This window comes from Bison bison, unplaced genomic scaffold (assembly GCF_000754665.1).
Source record: "Bison bison bison isolate TAMUID 2011002044 unplaced genomic scaffold, Bison_UMD1.0 scf7180017864310, whole genome shotgun sequence".
NCBI classification, from domain to species: domain Eukaryota; kingdom Metazoa; phylum Chordata; class Mammalia; order Artiodactyla; family Bovidae; genus Bison; species Bison bison.
In genome coordinates, this window is record NW_011494882.1 from 2,842,138 (window position 1) to 2,861,359 (window position 19,222).

Sequence of the window (19,222 nt, forward strand, 5' to 3'; positions counted from 1 at the left end):
GACAGTAAATAGGAGGTGTCACCTGGGAGATTTCCCCCACCCCATAAGAAGGATTAGACTTCCCTGGTGGCTCAGATGGTAAAGTGCCTGTCTACAATGCGATGGACCCGGGTTCAGTCGGGAAGATCCCCTGGAGAAGGAGATGGCAATCTACTCCAGGACTATTGCCTGGAAAAGTCCATGGACAGAGAAGCCTGGTAGGCTAAGTCCATGGGGTTGCAAAGAGTCAGACTGAGTGACTTCACTTCACTTCACTTCACTTCACAAGAAGGATGGGTGTGTCTCGCCGAGGGAGGTTCCTTATATAAAGGTTTAAACTTACAGTTTGGGTAGTTGGGGAGGGGCTCTTTCTGTTGCAGAAGCTTGATCCTTTCAAGGGAAATTACAATGGGATTACTTTAACTAGTGAGGCGATGAGGGCAAGAAGGCTGGGATTTGGAATCCAGCAGGCCAGTGTTGAAGCCTGAGCTCTGCCACTTGCTGTGTGGCCTTTGGCAAGTCCCTGCACCTCTCTTAGCTTCCGTTTTCTTGACTGTACCTGGGCAGAATGATAATATTTACTTATTCCAAGGGCTTCTGTAAGGATTAAATTAGCTGATGTGTATAAAGTTCACAGTACAGTGCCTCGTATGTAGCAAACGTAGTAATTGGAAGCTCTTATTACTATCAGCATCACATGATGATTTGGAACATGTTGTCCAAATTTCAAATGTTACAAACTTTAATTACATACAAATCCCCAGGAAAATATTTTTCAGAGCAAGGAATTCCTGTAACTCTTTTAAGGAAGAGTGAGAGGCGAAAATGTAGAGAAGGAAAGGAGAAAAGGCACAAAAAAGAGAGTAGAGAATAAAGAAAAGGAAGAGAATTGGTTTTTCAGGGCATCTGAAGAAGAGACATTAGAAGAGGCTGAAAAAAGAACTGTTGGAGTTTGGGAATGGGTGGGGGAGGAGTTGGGCTTTAAGAGACCAGAACTATGAAAGCAGGTGCTCCGTAAGGCGGTATGGGACAAGAAAAGCCAGAGATGAGCTAGGTCAGACTCGCCAAAAGAAGGCAAGAATCAAAGACCTGGAAGGTTGAAGAGAAATACCGATTTCACTGCCCGAGGGGTGATTGATGGTAGAGGCAGCCGAGTCTGAGGTTCAGTCTCCAGAATTAATGAACTGAGAGTGAGACCAGATCGGGAAGAAGAAAGGGGGCACTGGGGTAACGGCTGTGGCATGTTGGGACACACACACCTTGCAGCTGGGCCTGGGGCAGGTCAGGTGTGAGAGGGTAACAGGCTTGGAGAGAGCAGAGGCAGGGTGAGTGGCAGGATGGTGACAACCCCTGGAGACAGGACAGACAGGATTGTGGGTGCTCAGGGCGAAGCTTTGAATACAAAGAAACTGAGGCTCTCCCTTCCTGTCTTCTTATATTTCTGAGAGTGACGTTCTTTTAGGATATCATGAAATGTCGACTAGAGACCTCCAGAAAGAAGGGGTACTGGCCTTCAACCAGTTGAAACATAGAACAAAAGGTCACTCTTTTTGTGAGAAGCAATTTCTCTGCAGAGCATCCAGGGTTGCTGGTCTCGTGTTCCAGCTTATTCTCACACTCTGACGTGTGCGTTGCCCCAGGTGAGTCTGGCTCAGTGTCTGGCACATAGGAAGTGCTCGGTGAATATTTGTTGTTAAATGTATAAGTGGAAAATGCTGGAACATCTGAAACAGTTCTTGTCAAGAGAATTTCAAAGTCTTCTTTTGTATTAAAAAACAGTAAGAACTCCAAAAGAGCTACATGTTTATGGATCTGAGAGGATATGAGGTTCAGTTCCAGAAGGCACTTGGCCTCATTGCAATCTGTCTGCAAGCAGAGGTGATGAACCTCAACAGAGTCCAGCCCAGCCCTGTAGTAGCCTCATCCAAGGGCTGGCCGTGTTACATGGTGTATCAGTCATGGTCCCAGTAGAGAACAGATGACACTTTCCTATTGGGTAAATCAAGGAGAATTTAATAAAGACATTATTTTCAAGGGATGAGCAGGGTGAGGGCAACCACAGGGGTTGCATAGAGAGCCCAGGAATGGTAGGAAAGGGTTGTGACCATTCCTAGGAGGAAAAGGGCAAGGAGAGGGTGTGGGTGGGGGACCTGGAGAGAGCTGTGTGACGAGGGCTTCCTGACAAGGCAGTGACTGTTGGTGGAAGGACTGGGCATCAGTTCTGAGGAAGGGAGCTGAGAGGCTACCCTGCCCTCCCTCCCCTGCAGGGCTCCCAGTTGGCTAAACACAACTGGATGCCAGAGGGCTGTGGAGTCTTTTGAAGCAGCCTGTCCCAGTGACCTTCCTGAGTATAGAGCAAGCTAGAGAAGGCAGGGTTTGGAGACGGAAAGGTATATGGAGGCTTTCCAGCCCACGGGGTCATTTAAGAGTCTGGGGAAATGTGTGGTCAAAGTGTGGTGTGACCATGGAGCCCAGCTTCTTCAGCCAAAGTGTGGTCACATGAAAATTAGAAAGCATGGAAGTGTCATGAAATCCAAGGATGAAACTGACACAGGGTGGAGCCATGGGTGGGACCAGGGAGGTCAGCTTACTTGTTGCCCATTTAATCTTTATTGACGATCCATCAGATATAAACATCTTGATGAAATTGGCCAGGTGGCCAAATTACAAGCTGTTACAAACATGGGCAGAAACAAACTAATGGAAGATTTCCCAGTGGAAAATGCTCTGGATTTAAAAGACAGAATTTGGTGCTGAGAGATTAGGGATTCAGGGGAAGCAAGATTCTAAGCGCACACATCCACTAGGAGGCAGAAGCCAGGAAGGCAGGACTTAGCAACCATGACTAAGTTAGGGTGAAACAGGCTGCAGGAAATGCCAACCTCCCAGGGGTTTTTGGTAGAAGGAAAAACCTGTGTTAGGTGAATCATATGCAGCACAAACATACTTGTAGTTTGGCAATCATGAGTTTAACAACCAAAATCATTTAACTAACCAGGAACTCACATGGAGCCAAGTCCAGAAGAGTCATATGTGCTGATGGAGGCCTGTCATAAAACTTAAAAGATTATCTTTTGTGGAATAAGAATAAGGGAATTTTTTCAAGTTTTTTACATATCCTTTGACCCAGAATGCTATTTCAAGTAATTTATCTTAAATAACTCAGAGAAGGTAATGGCAACCCACTCCAGTGTTCTTGCCTGGAGAATCCCAGGGACGGGGGAGCCTGGTGGGCTTCTGGCTATGGGGTCGCACAGAGTCGGACACGACTGAAGTGACTTAGCAGCAGCAGCAGCATCTTAAATAATTAGGGCAATTGTTGAAGCTGTAGGTATAAGAATGTTCACTGTAGAGTTTGTTATAATGGTTCCAAATGAGAAACAACCTATATATTCAGTGCGTAGGGGATTGGTGAAAGAAATTTTGCTAGATATGAATAGATGCTATAGAAGAATATGAATTACATTGGGATGTTCAAGGTGTGGTTTACAGAGGGGAAAACAGATTCTATGTCACTTTGATCCCATTTTGGTTACACACACACACATACATACACACACACACACACACACACAAACACACAGAAAGAAGCCTGGAAAGATGACTGTGAATTGATTGAAAATTATTAATTCTAAAAAAGACATGTGAATATATATAAGATATATAAAAATAATTCCATTTTTCTTTTTTCTTATCCAAACTACTGCAATTTCTATAGTAGATGTGCGTTATAATACTTTATGGTGTGAAAGTAATTTTTTTTTGCTCTTCTAGGAAAATACGGTTTTTCTCCTAAGAACACATAAAAATATGTATAATTTTTTAAAATGTTGCCATTCTATTCTTCCTATGTCTCATTTGCAGTGATGAAAATCCCTTTGGTAACACAACCCAACAAATTTTCAGTGTCCTCTTTCAGAACATTTTTCATAATCAAATTTTACTAGAATAATAACCCCTACTTTTTCTACCTAAACCTCTCCACATGTTTCCAAAATTTGGGAGGATCGCACATGTTGCATTTTTTCCTTGAGGTGGGCTTTTATTTTATTTTGTATTTTATTTTTTAAACCCACAGAGAGGACTTTCTCACCTCTCCTGCATCTGTTACCTCTGGTGTTATACTCAAATCCGTAGCGGGTGGGATAGAGACAGATGTGCAGAGGTGTTTAGAGGAAGTGGATAAAGAACTGAGGGAGACAAAGGAAGGCGTGTGTTTTATGTGACACTGCAGAGTAAAAACTAATGAAAGATCATTGATTACTGAATCCCAAGGAGGAAGTAACATTTGGCTGATGCACTAATTACTTGGCTTCAAATAACAATGATACGACAGTCAGTGGTAGGAAGGGGATGGAGTTGGGATGGATCTAATAATAGACTATTAGACTTAAATAATTATAGAAATTATTAAATATGCAAGAGGTTCATTCTAGTATCAAACATAAACATAAAATCTTGACAAACATCTGAATTTATAACAGGAGGGATTTTTCAAAGTAATTTTTAATAAACCCCAACAGAGAAGGAAATGGCAACCCACTCCAGTATTCTTGCCTGAAGAATCCCAGGGACAGAGGAGCCTAGTGGGCTGCTGTCTATGGGGTCGCACAGAGTCGGACACGACTGAAGTGAATTAGCAGCAGCAGCAGCAACAATAGAATAATATGTATCCCTTAGAATGAGATTACAGAGGAGTGTCCTTCAGCCCTTGCAGATGGTTTCTGAGGACCCCCCTCAGGTTTGCAGGACACAATTTATAAACTTCAAGATCCTCTGAGCTCTAAAATGTGATGATCTCATGGATCTAGGATTCCTTATTCCCTCAAAGAGCCCAATTTAACAAAAATAATAAGATCAAGATGTAAAGTGCATTCCAGGAAGTAAGGAAGGAATTTTTTTCCCCTCCATTTACAAAAATGTATTAAGCACCTATTCATGCTGTGGCCTGTGCTAGGTGATAGAGATAACAAGATAAAGAAACCACAATCTTCTCCTTTAAGGGGTTCACATTTAAGTGGAGGAAATAGATCCTGAAATGGACAATGATAATAATGTGAGGCAAGTTCTTCATCTAATGATAAAAGCTCATAGACAGCAGTATTTACATATTTACCAAGGAAGATAAGTACCTTGAGTATGACTTAGGAAAGACAAGTGAAAATTTAGCAGTAAAAAAAAGTGTGTGTGTGTGTGTGTGTGTACATGTGTAGTCCAGGAGGACAATGGCAGAATTGAAAAAGCCATGGTATTTTTTAAAATATTTTCTTTGGTAAATAGTCAGATCTTTTAACTACTTTTTATTGGGTTATTTTGTTAATACTCTACTGAGTTTGAGAATTCTGTATATACCTTGGAGTCCTTTGTCAGTAATACATATTACAAATCTTTTTTCCCTGTCTCTGGATTGCCTTTTAATTAATGGCATATTTTGAGGAGCAAAAGTTTTCAATTGTGATGAAGTTCAGTTTTTTCTTCTGACTCCTGCTAAATCTTTGCCTACATTGGGATTCCCAGGTTTTCTTCTAGAAGTTTTATACTTTTAGCGTCTAATAATTTGTCTAGTTAATTTGGGGATATGGTGTAATTATGGGTCAATGTTCATTTTTTTTTTCATGTGATGATTCAGCTGTTCAGCATTATGTGTTAAAAAATCCATTTTTTCCACCATAGGAAATCAATTGTTGAAAATCAATCAATCGTATCTGTGTAGGCTGATTTCTGTACCCCCTGTTTTGTTGCACTGATCTACATGCCTATTCTTATGCCAATACCAGGCTCTCTTAATTGCTGTAGCTTTTCAGTAAGTCTTAAAATCTCATACTGCAAGCCTCCAACTTTGTTCTTATTTTAAATAATTGCTTTGGATATTCTAGATATATTGTATTTCCTTACATTTTAGAATTAGCTTGTTCAGTTCAGTTCAGTCACTCGGTTGTGTCCAACTCTTTGCCATCCCATGGACTGCAGCATGCCAGGTCTCCCTGTCCATCGCCAACTCCCGGAGTTTACTCAAACTCATTGAGTTGGTGATGCCATCCAACCATCTCATCCTCTGTCATCCCCTTCTCCTCTTGCCTTCAATCTTTCCCAGCAGGTGGCCAAAGTATCGGACTTTTAGCTTCAGCATCAGTCCTTCCAATGAATATTCAGGACTGATTTCCTTTAGGATGGACTGGTTGGATCTCCTTGCTGTCCAAGGGTCTCTCAAGAGTCTTTTGCAACACCACAGTTCAAAAGCATCAATTCTTTGGCGCTCAGCTTTCTTTAGAGTCCAACTCTGACATCCATACATGACTACTGGAAAAACCATAGCTTTGACTGGACAGACCTTTGTTGCAAAGTAATGTCTCTGCTTTTTAATATGCTGTCTAGGTTGGTCATACTTTTCTTCCAAGGGATTAGCGTCTTTTAATTTCATTAGCTTGTAATCTCCTACCAAAAGTGGCAGCTGAAATACAGATTGGCCTCTGTTGAATCCACTTGGAGACCAATTTGGAGAAAACTGACAACACTTTTGAATCCTTCAATTCATGAATGTGGTACGTGTATGCTAAGTCGCTTCAGTCGTGTCCAACTCTTTCTGACCCTATGGACTGTAGCCCCCCAGGCTCCTCTGTCCATGGGATTCTCCAGGCAAGAATACTGGTGTGGGTTGCCAGGCCCTCCTCCAGGGGATCTTCCTAACCAAGGGATCGAACCTGCATCTCCTGAGTCTCCTGCATTGACAGGAGAGTTCTTTACCACTAGCGCCACCTGGGAAGCCCCAGAATGTGGTATATGAATACATTTGTTTCATTTCTCTTTGCTTTTTCTCAGTGAACATTTGTAAATCTCATTGTATTAATACCAGTCTTGCACATAATTTGTTAAAATGATCTCTCTATATTTTATTTTGATGCTATTCTAATTTGGTTGTTTTACATCCATTGCCATTTTTTGCTAGTATGTAGAAATATAATTTTTATATTGCCCTTCTATCCTGTAACCTTATAAAACTCAGTTATCCATTTTAGTAATTAAAAAATAGATGCCTTAGGATGTTTTCCATACAGGGTCTTGGTGTCCACTCAAAAGAGACAATTTTACTTCTTCCTTTCCATTCTTAATGCCTTTTCTTTCTTCTTTCCCTCCTTCCTTCATTCCCCTCTTTCTCTTTGCCTGATTACACTGGCTAAGATCTCCAACACAGTGTTAAATAAGTGGTAAAGTGGTTACACCTGCTTTACTCTTGATCTTAAGGGGAAAACCTTTAGCAAATGGCCTGACACATGGAGACTGGTAGAGGATGCTCCAAGCCTCCAAGAGATCTCTGAGCTGTACATCAAACCCAACAACTTCTCATTGCTTACCTGCTGACTTTGGCCCTCCCCTTTATCATATCTCCACTGAACTCTCCCAATAGCTTCCTTACCGTCTCCCTACTCCCAGTCCACCTCCCTGCCCCAGCTCCACTCCCACTTTATTCTCCATACAGAAGTCACATTCACCTTTTAAGACACAAGTCAACACAGCAATGAGGGCCCCTTCTCTTTCCCCCACTCACTTCTCTTTTCCCCACACCCCTACTTAATGTAGTCTTTTAAAAATATATATATTTAAATTTAATTAATTTTTGATTAGGCTGGGTCTTTGTTGCTACACGTGGGCTTTCTCTAGTTGCAGCAATCAAGAGTTACTCTTCCTTGCAGTGCACAGGCTTCTTATTGTGGTGGCTTCTCTCATTACAGAGCACAGGCTCTAGGTGCATGGGCTCAGTAGTTGTGGCACATGGGCTTAGGTGCCCCAAGGCATGTGGGATCTTCCCTGGAAGATCAGGGATCGAATCCATGTCCCCTGCATTGGCAGGTGGATTTCTTATCCACTGAAGTCCTAATGCAATGTCTTGATTCTCCTTCTCCAAGAGTGACTTGCTTGCTCTTTCTATAAGTACTAGAAGATGGATGGGTCTTGATTCTTTTCTCTTAACTTCTTCTGAAGCCTGGGATTAAGCTTACCAGGCTCAGTAGTTGCTGAAAGGGGCACTTAGAGCTTTAGAACATCTGTGTGTTGGTGACCAAGTGTAGAAAAGCCCAGAAAAGCTGGTGGATTTGCCAAGTCTCAGAAGACAGACATTCCTCGGGGGCCTCTCACAGGAAGCCCTAAGTAATAGGAGTGCTTCCTAAAGTGAGACATAATGACTTTTTATCTTTCTTGCAAGTCTTTAATTAGAGACTCCATCACAGACACACTGTGTTAAATGGGACAGGAATTCCATTAGAGGAGGGAGCAAGTGGGAAACTCCTTGGCCAGAACACAGTGTTCAACCAGTTTGACATTTGTAATCATGTCTTTGCCCCTGAAGACTGCATCCATCATCCTGTAGCTTCTGGTGAAAAGTGTTTCCAAAAAGGCAGGGAAGCCTTGTCGCCTGAAGCATCATCTGTCACTCAGGCCATCAGTTAAGCAGCAAACCTTCCTTGAGTACCTGTCATTCCCTCATGTTTGTGGAAAGCACTTTCAGACGCCCTGTCTCATTTCTCCCTCTCAGCACCCCTGTGAGGTGGGCAGGACAGATGTCACTCTCCCATGATAAATAATCTGAGTCCCCAAGACTGGGTGGCGTGAGATCGCATGGTTAGTGAGTGATGGAGCTGGAGCTGGAACCTGGGCTTCCTGATCATCATCCAGTCTTTTTTTCTACACCCGCATTGCCTCTCTAGGTGCCTGACGCTGACTAAGCTCTGGGAGATGGAGGGGAAGTACAGATGCCACGCGCTCGGCCAGCAGATGCTTTGTTGTCTTTGAGGTCAACAAGATGACTTGTGTTTTGAGGTCGCTGCAGATGCTATCTCAAAAAGACTTTCTCACCCAGAGCAAAGTCAGCTGTGACAGGAAAAGCCTGTGGTGTGAAGGGTGACCACCACCTGCCACAGAGAGAGGACAGGAAGGAGGGCGAGGAGGGCTGGACGGCAGTGGTGGTGGCATTTTAAAGGGAGGCCCACTCCAGGGCTTCGCTGGCTTCCTGGGCTGCTGGAGCCCTCAGAGCTGTTGATCTTGGCTCCTTTTTAATCACTAAACTCTCTTTTAAAGAGTTGTTTCCCCTGCTCCTCCTCCCCTTCCGCCTCTCTTGGAGAGCCCTTTCAAGCAGAACTTAAACAAAATAAACACGCAAGTGAAACAAGCCAGGGCTGTCAGATGTGAAGAATGAAGCAGGTAATGTTGGGATGATCAGTGGTCTTGGACAGTGTGTGTGTGTGTGTGTGTGTGTGCGCACTGACATGGGATGGAGTGATGGTTCCCACACAGTACTTAGCCTCTCTCCTTTGGTCTATTTCCTGGGCCTCTTTCATAAGTCTTTTAAGCAACCACCATCTGCCTTGATAGAGAAGCTGATGCTCACTTTTATCTTGCTTTGTTTTCATCTGTACCTGCCTGCGGGCCTTTCTGTTCTCTTCCTCCCTTATTCCCACTCGTTCCCTTCCTTTGTTTCCTTTCTTCAGTGGAGTAGATCTTTCTGTGATCTTGAAAGATGCACATTGGTTGATGGGTAGGAGGAGAAGCATAAGCCATGGAACATAGCTTTAAATCTCTCAGAGCTCTGTTCCCATGTATAGTTTGGGGTTACATATGGTAACCCCACTGGTGGTTGGGAAGACTAAGCAGGAGAACACACGGAACATTTAGAACAGTGCCTGGCACGCAATAAGGATGCGATATTGTAAACGGATTTCCTGTTAGTGAGGCACTGGGGCCAGCAGCAGTGTGTTCTCTTTGAATTCCAGGTCGACATTGACCTCTGAAGACCAGACTTGATGACAGCCTATAAATCCCATATTCTGTTTGGCCCATTGTTTGCTTATCCAACTAGAAAACTGCTGGACTACTTAAAACATTTTCATAAAACCCCTAAACCTAATGGAGGACAGAGAGACATGTTGACAGATCTGGAGCCCAGTGGCTGATGTTACCCAGAGTTGGGACAGGGCCTCTGGAAAGATGGGAGCACTGGTTCTGCCTTTTGGGACAACTTTGTGATGGGGCACATTGATGAATCTTCCTGGGTTGCCATTTCTTAAACAATGAAATGGGGATAATTAGCTTCCTCACAGGATTTTGTGAGGGCCAATGAACTGAAGTCTGAAAAAAGCACTTAAAACTCCAAAGCTAGACAGATTAAATTGCTGAGGCCGTGCATCCATCCTCTCCAGCACAAGGAAAGAACCTTGGGGAATGTCAGAGAAACTGAGAGCCGGACTAAGCTTGATGTGTATAGTTCTCACGGGGCAAGTCACAGCTGAGGAAACAGGACTGAAAAAGAAAGTGACTTGCCCACAGCTACACAGCTGTTTAGTGACAGAGCTGACAGTGGGGCTGTGAGCTGTGTTCCTTCACTAGGCCACACTGAAGGACACGAAGCGGGTGAGATCCAGTACAGGCCCTGATGGATTTCCCACGGGCAGCTCACAGGGAACCCACTCAGATTCTTTGGGTACGGGAAGGCAGGTTTGAACTCTAGCCCTGCCCAGCTGTTTGTTTGTTTGTTTTTAAACTTGACCGTGACCAAGTAGCCACCATAAATGAGAAAGAACATTTCCATCCCTCCACAAAAATTCCTTCATGTGCCTTTGTAATCAAGCCCTCTCCTCACCCAACCCAGGCAACCAGTGGTCTGTTTTTTTGTCTCTATAACATTTTGCCTTTTTCGGAGGTCACCATCCTAGTTCATTCAGGACTGTTATAACAAATAAGTAAACCAGGTAGCTTAAAAAGAGCAGAAAATTGTTTCTCAGAATTCAAGAGACCGAGAAGCCCAAGATCAAGGCACCAATAGATTCGGCATCTGGTGAGAGTCCACTTTCAGGTTCATAGATGGCCAGCATTTTGCTGTGTCTTCATCTGGCAGAAGAGGCAAGGGAGCTCTCTGAGGTCCCTTTTTTAAGGGCACTAATCTCATTCATGAGGGCTCCACCCTCATGACCTAATCATCTCCCCAAGGCCCCACTTTCAAATACCATCACACAGGGGTTCAGATTTAATATGAATTTTGGGGACACAGCATTCAGTTTACAGCATCAAGAATTTGCCTGCAATGCAGGAGACCTGGGTTTGATTCCTGGGTTGGGAAGATCCCCTGGAGGAGGGCATGGCAACCCATTTCAGTATTTTTGCCTGGAGAATCCCATGCACAGAGGAGCCTGGCGAGCTATAGTCCATGGGGTCACAAAGAGTTAGACACGACTGAGTGACTAAGCATAGCACATAAATGGAAGATACATTTGTGGTCTTTTAAATCTGACTTTAGTCATTTCGCATAATGGGTGTGACATTTATCCATGTTGTTTCATGTATCAGGAGTTGGTCTCTTTTTTATTGGTGAACAGTTCTCCATTCCATGGGTGTACTGCAGTTTGTTTAACCATACACTAGGTAATGGTGTTTGAGCTGTAATACGTTTTTCACTGTTAAAAATCAAGCCACTGTAAGTATTCACATACTTATGCTTTCTTTTCTCTGGGATAAATACCTAAGGGTGAAATTCCTGGGTCATATGGCAAATATATGGTAAGTAAATTTATTAGGAACTGCAAAACTCCTTTAAAGTGCTGTATTTTTGCACTCCTGCTAGCAACACAGGAGAGTTAAACTTGCTCTGACTCCTCACTGAAAGTGAAAGTATTAGTCAGTCATGTCCAGCTCTTTGCAACCCCATGGACTGTAGCCCACCAGGCTCTCTGTCCATGGGGATTCTCCAGGCAAGAATACTGGAGTGGGTTGCCATTCCCTTCTCCAGGGGATCTTCCCAACCCAGGGACTGAACCCGGGTTTCTTGCATTGCAGATAGATTCTTTACCGTCTGAGCCACCAGGGAAGCCCTAGCACTTGATATCGGTGGTTACATCTTCCATTCTAAGATGTGTGACATGGTATCTCATTATAGTTTTAATTTATTTCCTTTACTGCTAGTGATATTGAACATAAAAGATGTTCAATATGCTTATTTGCCATTTGTATGTCCTTTTAGCAGTGTTGGTTCAAATCATCTGTCCACTTTTTAAAATTGGGCTTTTGTTTTCTTATTATGGATTTTTGAGAAATATACCTATATTCTGGGTATAAAACTATAATTTCTTTTTCTTGTCTAATTTTACTGGCTAGTACTTTCAAGAGAATATTGAATAGAAGTAGTGAGATTGGACACCCTTGTCTTTTTCCTAATCTTAGGGAGAAAACATTCACTATCTCATTATTATGTGAGATGTTAGCCATAGATTTTTCATAGCTGCTCTTTATCAAATTTAGGTTTCTAGTTTCTGAGAATTTCTGTCAGGAATGCATGTTGGAGTTAAAATGCTTTTTCTGAGTCTTTTGAGATGCTCATATGGTTTTCCTTTTGTTAATGTGGTGAATTTCAAATTTTAGGCCAATCTTGCCTTCCTGGGCTAAACTCTGCTAAATTATGTTGTTTTTATATTATATGGAATTGATTTGCTAAAAGTTTGTCTAGAATTTTTGTATCTTTGTCTGCAGTTTTCTTTTCTTAAAATATCTTTGTCTGGTTTTTGTATTAGAATAAAGCTAGCTTTATAGGGTAAGTTGGAAATACTTCCTCTTCAATTTTCTGCAAGTCTGTGTAGAATTGGTATTTTTCTTCCTTAAATGTTTGGTAGAATTCCAGTGGAGCCATATGGACTTGGAGTTTCCTTTGTGGGAAGGTTCTTAAACTAAAAATTCAGTTTCATTAATAAGGATAGGGCTGCTGCTGCTGCTGCTAAGTCGCGTCAGTCGTGTCCGACTCTGTGCAACCCCATAGACGGCAGCCCACCAGGCCTCCCCCGTCCCTGGGACTCTCCAGGCAAGAACACTGGAGTGGGTTGCCATTTCCTTCTCCAATGCATGAAAGTGAAAAGTAAAAGGAAGTCGCTCAGTCGTGTCTGACTCTTAGCGACCCCATGGACTACAGCCCACCAGGCTCCTCAGCCCATGGGATTTTCCAGGCAAGAGTACTGGAGTGGGGTGCCATTGCCTTCTCCAAAGGATAGGGCTACTGAGGTTATATTTGATGAGTATTGGTAATTTGTGCTTTTAAAGGAACTGGTCTGTTTTATTCAAATTATCGAATTTATTAACATAAATATTTCATAATATTCTCTTATTTTCCTTTTAATGTCTGCCTACAGAAAGATCTATAAGAGAAGTGATAAAACTTTTCTCATTTCTGATATTGGTAATTTGCATCTCATTTCTTTTTCTCTTGATTAGTGCAGCTAGATGCTTATAAATTGCATTGATCTTTATGAAGAATCAGCTTTTAGTTTCATTAATTTCTGATCTTATCTTTATCATTTCCTTTCTTCTTGCTTTGGGTTTATTGTTTTCTTCTTTTTATAACTTCTTAAGAGGAACACTTAGATAATTGATTTCCATCCTTTCATTCCTAATATAATCATTTAATTTTGTACATTTCCCTCTAATCTCTGCTTTGGTTGCATCCTACAAATTTTTTCAAGCTTTATTTTTGTTTTCATTTAACTCAAAATATTTTCTAATGCCTCTTCTGAAATCCTCTCTGATCTATTTCTATTTAGAAGCATGTTGTTTAATTTCCAAATATTTGGGAAGTTTTCACCTGTATTTCTGATATTGATTTCTGATTTAATCCCAGTGAGGTCTTAGGAATCCTTTGCATGATTTCAATTAGAAAATTTCGTTGAAATGTATTTTATGGCTGAGTACACTGTTTACCTTAGTGAATGCTTCATGTGTATTTGAAAAGAATATATATTCTGACATTTTGGAGTCTTTTACAAATGTCAGTTAGGTCAACTTGATTGATAGTGTTATTCAGGTCTTCTCTAGCTTTAGTGACTTTCTGTCTGCTTATTCTATTGATTACTGAGAGAAGAGTGTTGGAAACTTCAGCTGCAATTGAAGATCTATTTCTCCTTTCTGTTCTATTAATGTTTGTTCCATGTATTTTGAAGCTCTGTTTTTAAATGCACATACATTTAGGATTGTTATGTCTTCCTGGTAAATTGATAGTCTTTATGATTCTGTAGTGCTTCTCTTTACTCCTAATAAAATTCCTTGCTCTGAAGTCTGTGTTTCACAGTTTTTCTCTTTTTTTTTGCAACCAGAAGGCATCAAGACCCAGGTGTAGGGGTTACCAACAGCAACCCTTCAAAATCTTTCTCTCTGTTCCTGTTTCCATGATGAGGCCTTCCCAAGCATTGCTTGGCACCCAAGCCCCATGAGGAAGATGAGCTAAAAAAAAAAAAAAGTTAAATATTGATTCTTTGGCTGTTAAGAGCTAAATGTTGAGATATTTCAGTAACTATCTGGCTCCAGCTCTGGGATACTTGGAGTCAGAGATGGCAACGTGGATGCTGAGTGCTGCCAGGCAGGCAGGACAGTAAGCAGCATGTGGGCATGCAGCAGCCAAGTGTCCTGCAGTTCCCCAAACTAGGTTCATATCACAGTCAGCCGCAGACACTTGAGAAGATGCAGGAGACTACGGAGTTTCCATTCTCAGCTGGAAATCCCCCAGTCTAGGGAAAGTGGCAGGTGGCCCTTAGGGATTTCAGAGGGCTGTGTATATGATGGGTTCAGTTCAGTTCAGTTCAGTCGCTCAGTCGTGTCCGACTCTTTGCGACCCCATGAATCGCAGCACGCCAGGCCTCCCTGTCCATCACCAACTCCCAGAGTTCACTCAGACTCATGTCCATCGAGTCAGTGGTGCCATCCAGCCATCTCATCCTCTGTCGTCCCTTTCTTCTCCTGCCCCCAATCCCTCCCAGCATCAGAGTCTTTTCCAATGAGTCAACTCTTCGCATGAGGTGGCCAAAGTACTAGAGTTTCAGCTTCAGCATCATTCCTTCCAAAGAAATCCCAGGGCTAATCTCCTTCAGAATGGACTGGTTGGATCTCCTTGCAGTCCAAGGGACTCTCAAGAGTCTTCTCCAACACCACAGTTCAAAAGCATCAATTCTTCAGCGCTCAGCTTTCTTCACAGTCCAACATTCACATCCATACATGACCACAGGAAAAACCATAGCCTTGACTAGACGGACCTTTGTTGGCAAAGTAATGTCTCTGCTTTTGAATATGCTATCTAGGTTGGTCATAACTTTCCTCGTATGAGGGTTTAAATATTTGAAGAGTGAAATGGGGGAGAAGGATTTGAACACCAGTCACTATGGGGTGGAAGAATAAGCTAAAACAATCTTCTGCATTGTTCGGGCCCGTTTTGTCTTAATATTGTTAATTTAAAATCTCTATCACCATGTCTGGAACATAAAAAGAGCTCATTAAGAATTTGTTGAGTGAATAAATACTTAAACTTAAGAATAAAAGGATATCATCTGTATCTCTAAATTTGAGAATAAAAGGATATCATCTATATCTTTATACATGTTTTATAATATATTTACATATATATATGTGTGTGTGTGTGTACATTCATACTCAGTCACTTCAGTTGTGTCCAAGTCTATGTGACCCTATGGACTGTAGCTTGTCAGGCTCCTCTGTCCATGGGATTTCCCAGGCAAGAATCCTGGAGTGGGTTGACATTTCCTAGTATTGATATTGATATATATATATACACACTGAATCTCAATACTGTGACCATGTCCTTTTCTTTGATGGTTATATATTAGCCAGCTATTGTTGTTATAACAAATAACTCTAAAAACCTTAATGGTTTACAACATCAAGATCTTTGAGTCATGGGTCTGTGAGCTGACTGTATGGCTGTATTTTAGTTTGGGTTTAAGTTTGCTCCCCGAGTCTCTTGTGAGATCAACAGCTACCAGAGGCATAAACTGGTCATGATGGATTCAGAAAATTAAGAGGCCAAGCCAAGCTATAAAAGTACATTTAAAACCTCTGATTGCATCATATCAGCTAATATTTCATTGGCTAAAGCAAATCATAAAGCTCAAAGTTAGATAGGAAGATATATATATTGCTATGTAAAGTATTTGTTATCCACTATTAACATAGCAATATCTCACTAATACATGTCCTTCAAAGAAAAGGAGGTGGTTACAGTACTGATATTTATAAGACATAGAGGGAAGTTTCTTTTCCCCTTAGGTTTAAGCATTTATTCATCCAACAAATTCTTAATAAGCACATATTATGTTTCAGATATGGACACACACACACACACACACACTCACACACACTTTCATGTTGTCCTCACAGCTACTCTGGAAGGCACAGCAAAGCCACATGGAAGAATGTGGACATATAATTTCATTAAAGGAGAGAGTAAAGACTTGTAAACAATAATCCAATCTTCCACATCTTCAGTGATAACTGCTAACACACACATGTATGCCAGCCACTGTTTTAATCGTTCTACGTATGTGGACAGATCTGGTTAACAGTGCCTTTTATCTGATGGCTTTAAGGATGGATATAAATGCAAAAATTTAAATTGGTTTTTGCTTAGACTTACAGGGCTTCCCAGTTGGTGGAGTGGTAAAGAATCCTCTTGTCAGTGCAGGAGATGCAAGAGACGCAGCAAGTTCAATCCCTGGGGTGGGAAGATCTCATGGAGTAGGAAATGGCAACCCACTCCAGTATTCTTGCCTGGAAAATTCCATGGACATAGGAGCCTGGAAGGCTACACAGGGTCACAAAGAGTCGGCCATGACTGAGCATGTATGCATTATGCATAGGGTTGTAAAGGAAACAAGTTATGCTTGTGATAATGTTGCCTCAGGCACTAAAATTTTAAAATTCTATGTAAAAAGCTGCAACACGGAGGACCTAGAACGTGTCATACTAAGTGAAGTCAGACAGAGAAGGGAAATATATGACTCCCATTATATATGGAATCTAAAAAGAAATGATATAAATGAACTTATTTACAAAACAGAAACAGACTCAGACTTTGAGAATGAGCTTAGGGTTGCCGGGGGCAGGGATGGGGGAAGGGATAGTTAGGGAGTTTGGGATGGGCATGTACACAAAAAAGAAAAAAAAAAAAAACTATCTATCATGGAAGGAGTCCAAATATTTTGTATTTTTATTCTAGGAGTTTTCTGAGAATATTGTTTTAAAATCTTTTAGAAACTGTATGCATGCTAAATCACTTCAGTCGTGTCCAACTCTTTGTGATCCTATGGACTATAGCCCACCAGGCTCTTCTGTCCATGGGATTCTCCAGGAAAGATTACCAGAGTGGGTTGCCATGCCCTCCTCCAGGGGAGTCTTCTCAATCCGGGGATCAAACCCATGTCTCTTGTGTCTCCTGCACTGGCGGGCAGACTCTTTACCACTAGTACCACCTGGGAATTCCAGAAACTGTATATACCCTTCTATTTATATCAATAAATGTTAGTCAGTAAATATTTATTTACTGTGCTGTGCTGGGGGATGGGCTTCCCCTGTGGCTCAGCTGGTAAAGAATCTGCCTGCAATGAGGGAGACCTGGGTTCAATCCCTGGGTGGGTAAGATCTCCTGGAGAAGGGAAAGGCTACCCATTCCAGTATTCTGGACTGGAGAATCCCATGGACTGTATAGTCCATGGGGTCGCAAAGAGTCGGACATGACTGAGCGACTTTCACTTTCACTGTGGGTATTCTTGCCCCTGGGGAACTTAAGATTTAGCCAGAGTAGAAAAGTCATGTCCATGAGGACAGTTACCCATAACTCAAGGCAGTAAATGCCAAGTGCCAAATGGCAGCTGTGGGGACAACAGAGTCCCAAGGAAGGCCTGGTCTATGCCTTCATCTGTGCACGCTAAGTCACTTTAGTTGTGTCTGATTCTGTGTGACTCTGTGGACTATAGCCCACCAGGCTCCTCTGTCCATGGGGATTCTCTAGGCAAGAATACTGGAATGGGTTGCCATTCCCTCCTCCAGGGGATCTTCCTGACCTGGGGATACAACCTGCATCTCTTACATCTCCTGCATCAACAGGCAGGATTTTTACTATTAGCCCCACCTATGCCTTCATCCTTCTACAAAAGTGCTTAAGAGTCCTGTCATTAAAAGGTCCATAATGAGGAGTCATTGTAAAGCCCTGAATGCCTGCCCACACCCATTTCTTTGGCTCATGTCCTGTCCATAGGTTTCTTTGTTCCAGACATTCAGAACGAAATGTGAATTGTCATGTATTGAATCATTTTCTAAGACTCGGAAAGTGTCCTAGAGAAACGGGGAGCCAACTGTGCTACAGTTCATTGGTCTGGAGAACATACTGGGTGTCACTGCTCTTTCCCTTCCTCTGTCCTCCACTTGTCATTTCTAGGTATCAAGACAGAGTACAGCCCAGTAAATGTAGATGTTTGTTCAAAGTCTCAGCGCTCACAGTACCGCTTGCTGCCTTGCGCATCGCTGTCTTTATTTCTTTGTTCAGGGGTCCTGAGGTTGTTCCTGTTTACACATGAGGAGAGGAAAGAGAATGTGGAAGTTATTTTCCTATCAAAGCCCTACCCTTATTTTTTATTTTTGCCAATTCCAAGTTTGAGAGAAAGGACAAAGGTAGAGAGAGAGAGGGATACTGAGATTCCTGAAACATGAGTACTATGAAAGTTAATGTTTGACCTCAATTTTTTCCTTCTTAAATGATATCATAAGGATAAGGGATTTTTTCATTTTGATTTTTCTCTCAGCCAGTTCATTACTGATTTTAAGTATTTTTGTTCAAAACATTATACTTTTCATAGTTTTTTTTTTTTTTTTTAATTGGCCCTTAACTCCTATGAAACACTATGTAAAACGGTGGTCAGCTTAAGACCTCAAATTCTTGCAAGTCATGAAACACTTGTGAAGTGGCTCTGGCCTTTTTTGATCCATGAAATAAGATACCTGTCCAAACACACCCTTACCCTGGGAAATGGGCTACACTGACCGAGGTTTCAACTTCCATAGTCAATTTTTTGCATTGAAAAGTGTTGAAATATACCCTTTAAAACCAAGTAATAATGAGCTTATTTATATTCACTTATTTCCACAGAGCAATCCCCCCTTTAAGTTTTGAAGCACAAGAGGAAAAGTGTGTGCCCACCTCACCTTTGAAGAGTGGTTTAAAGTGTGTGGGTTTGATAATCCCCTGAACCACAGGCTGCTATTTATATATCTTTCGGTGATTTTTGTCTACCGGGTTTGCTCATCTACCTCTCTATGCTTCTGACTCGTGTCTGGAAAACCACAATGTGCAGAAACCCTCAAGAGGAGCTGGGTTTTCATAGACCGTTGCATTACATCGCCCTTGGCAAATATCTTAGGGCTTTCTCTGTGAGAGAAA

At 41.9% G+C, this 19,222-nt stretch overlaps 1 long non-coding RNA gene across 1 annotated transcript in view; it reads left to right on the forward strand.

The window, feature by feature from the left end:
* The first annotated feature begins 9,000 nt into the window (after window positions 1–9,000).
* LOC104997578 overlaps window positions 9,001–19,222 on the forward strand; it is a 35,399-nt gene continuing 25,177 nt past the window's right edge. Inside the window, exon 1 of the long non-coding RNA XR_826339.1 lies at window positions 9,001–9,174. This is a non-coding gene — a long non-coding RNA (uncharacterized LOC104997578). The remainder of the gene's footprint in view (window positions 9,175–19,222) is intronic.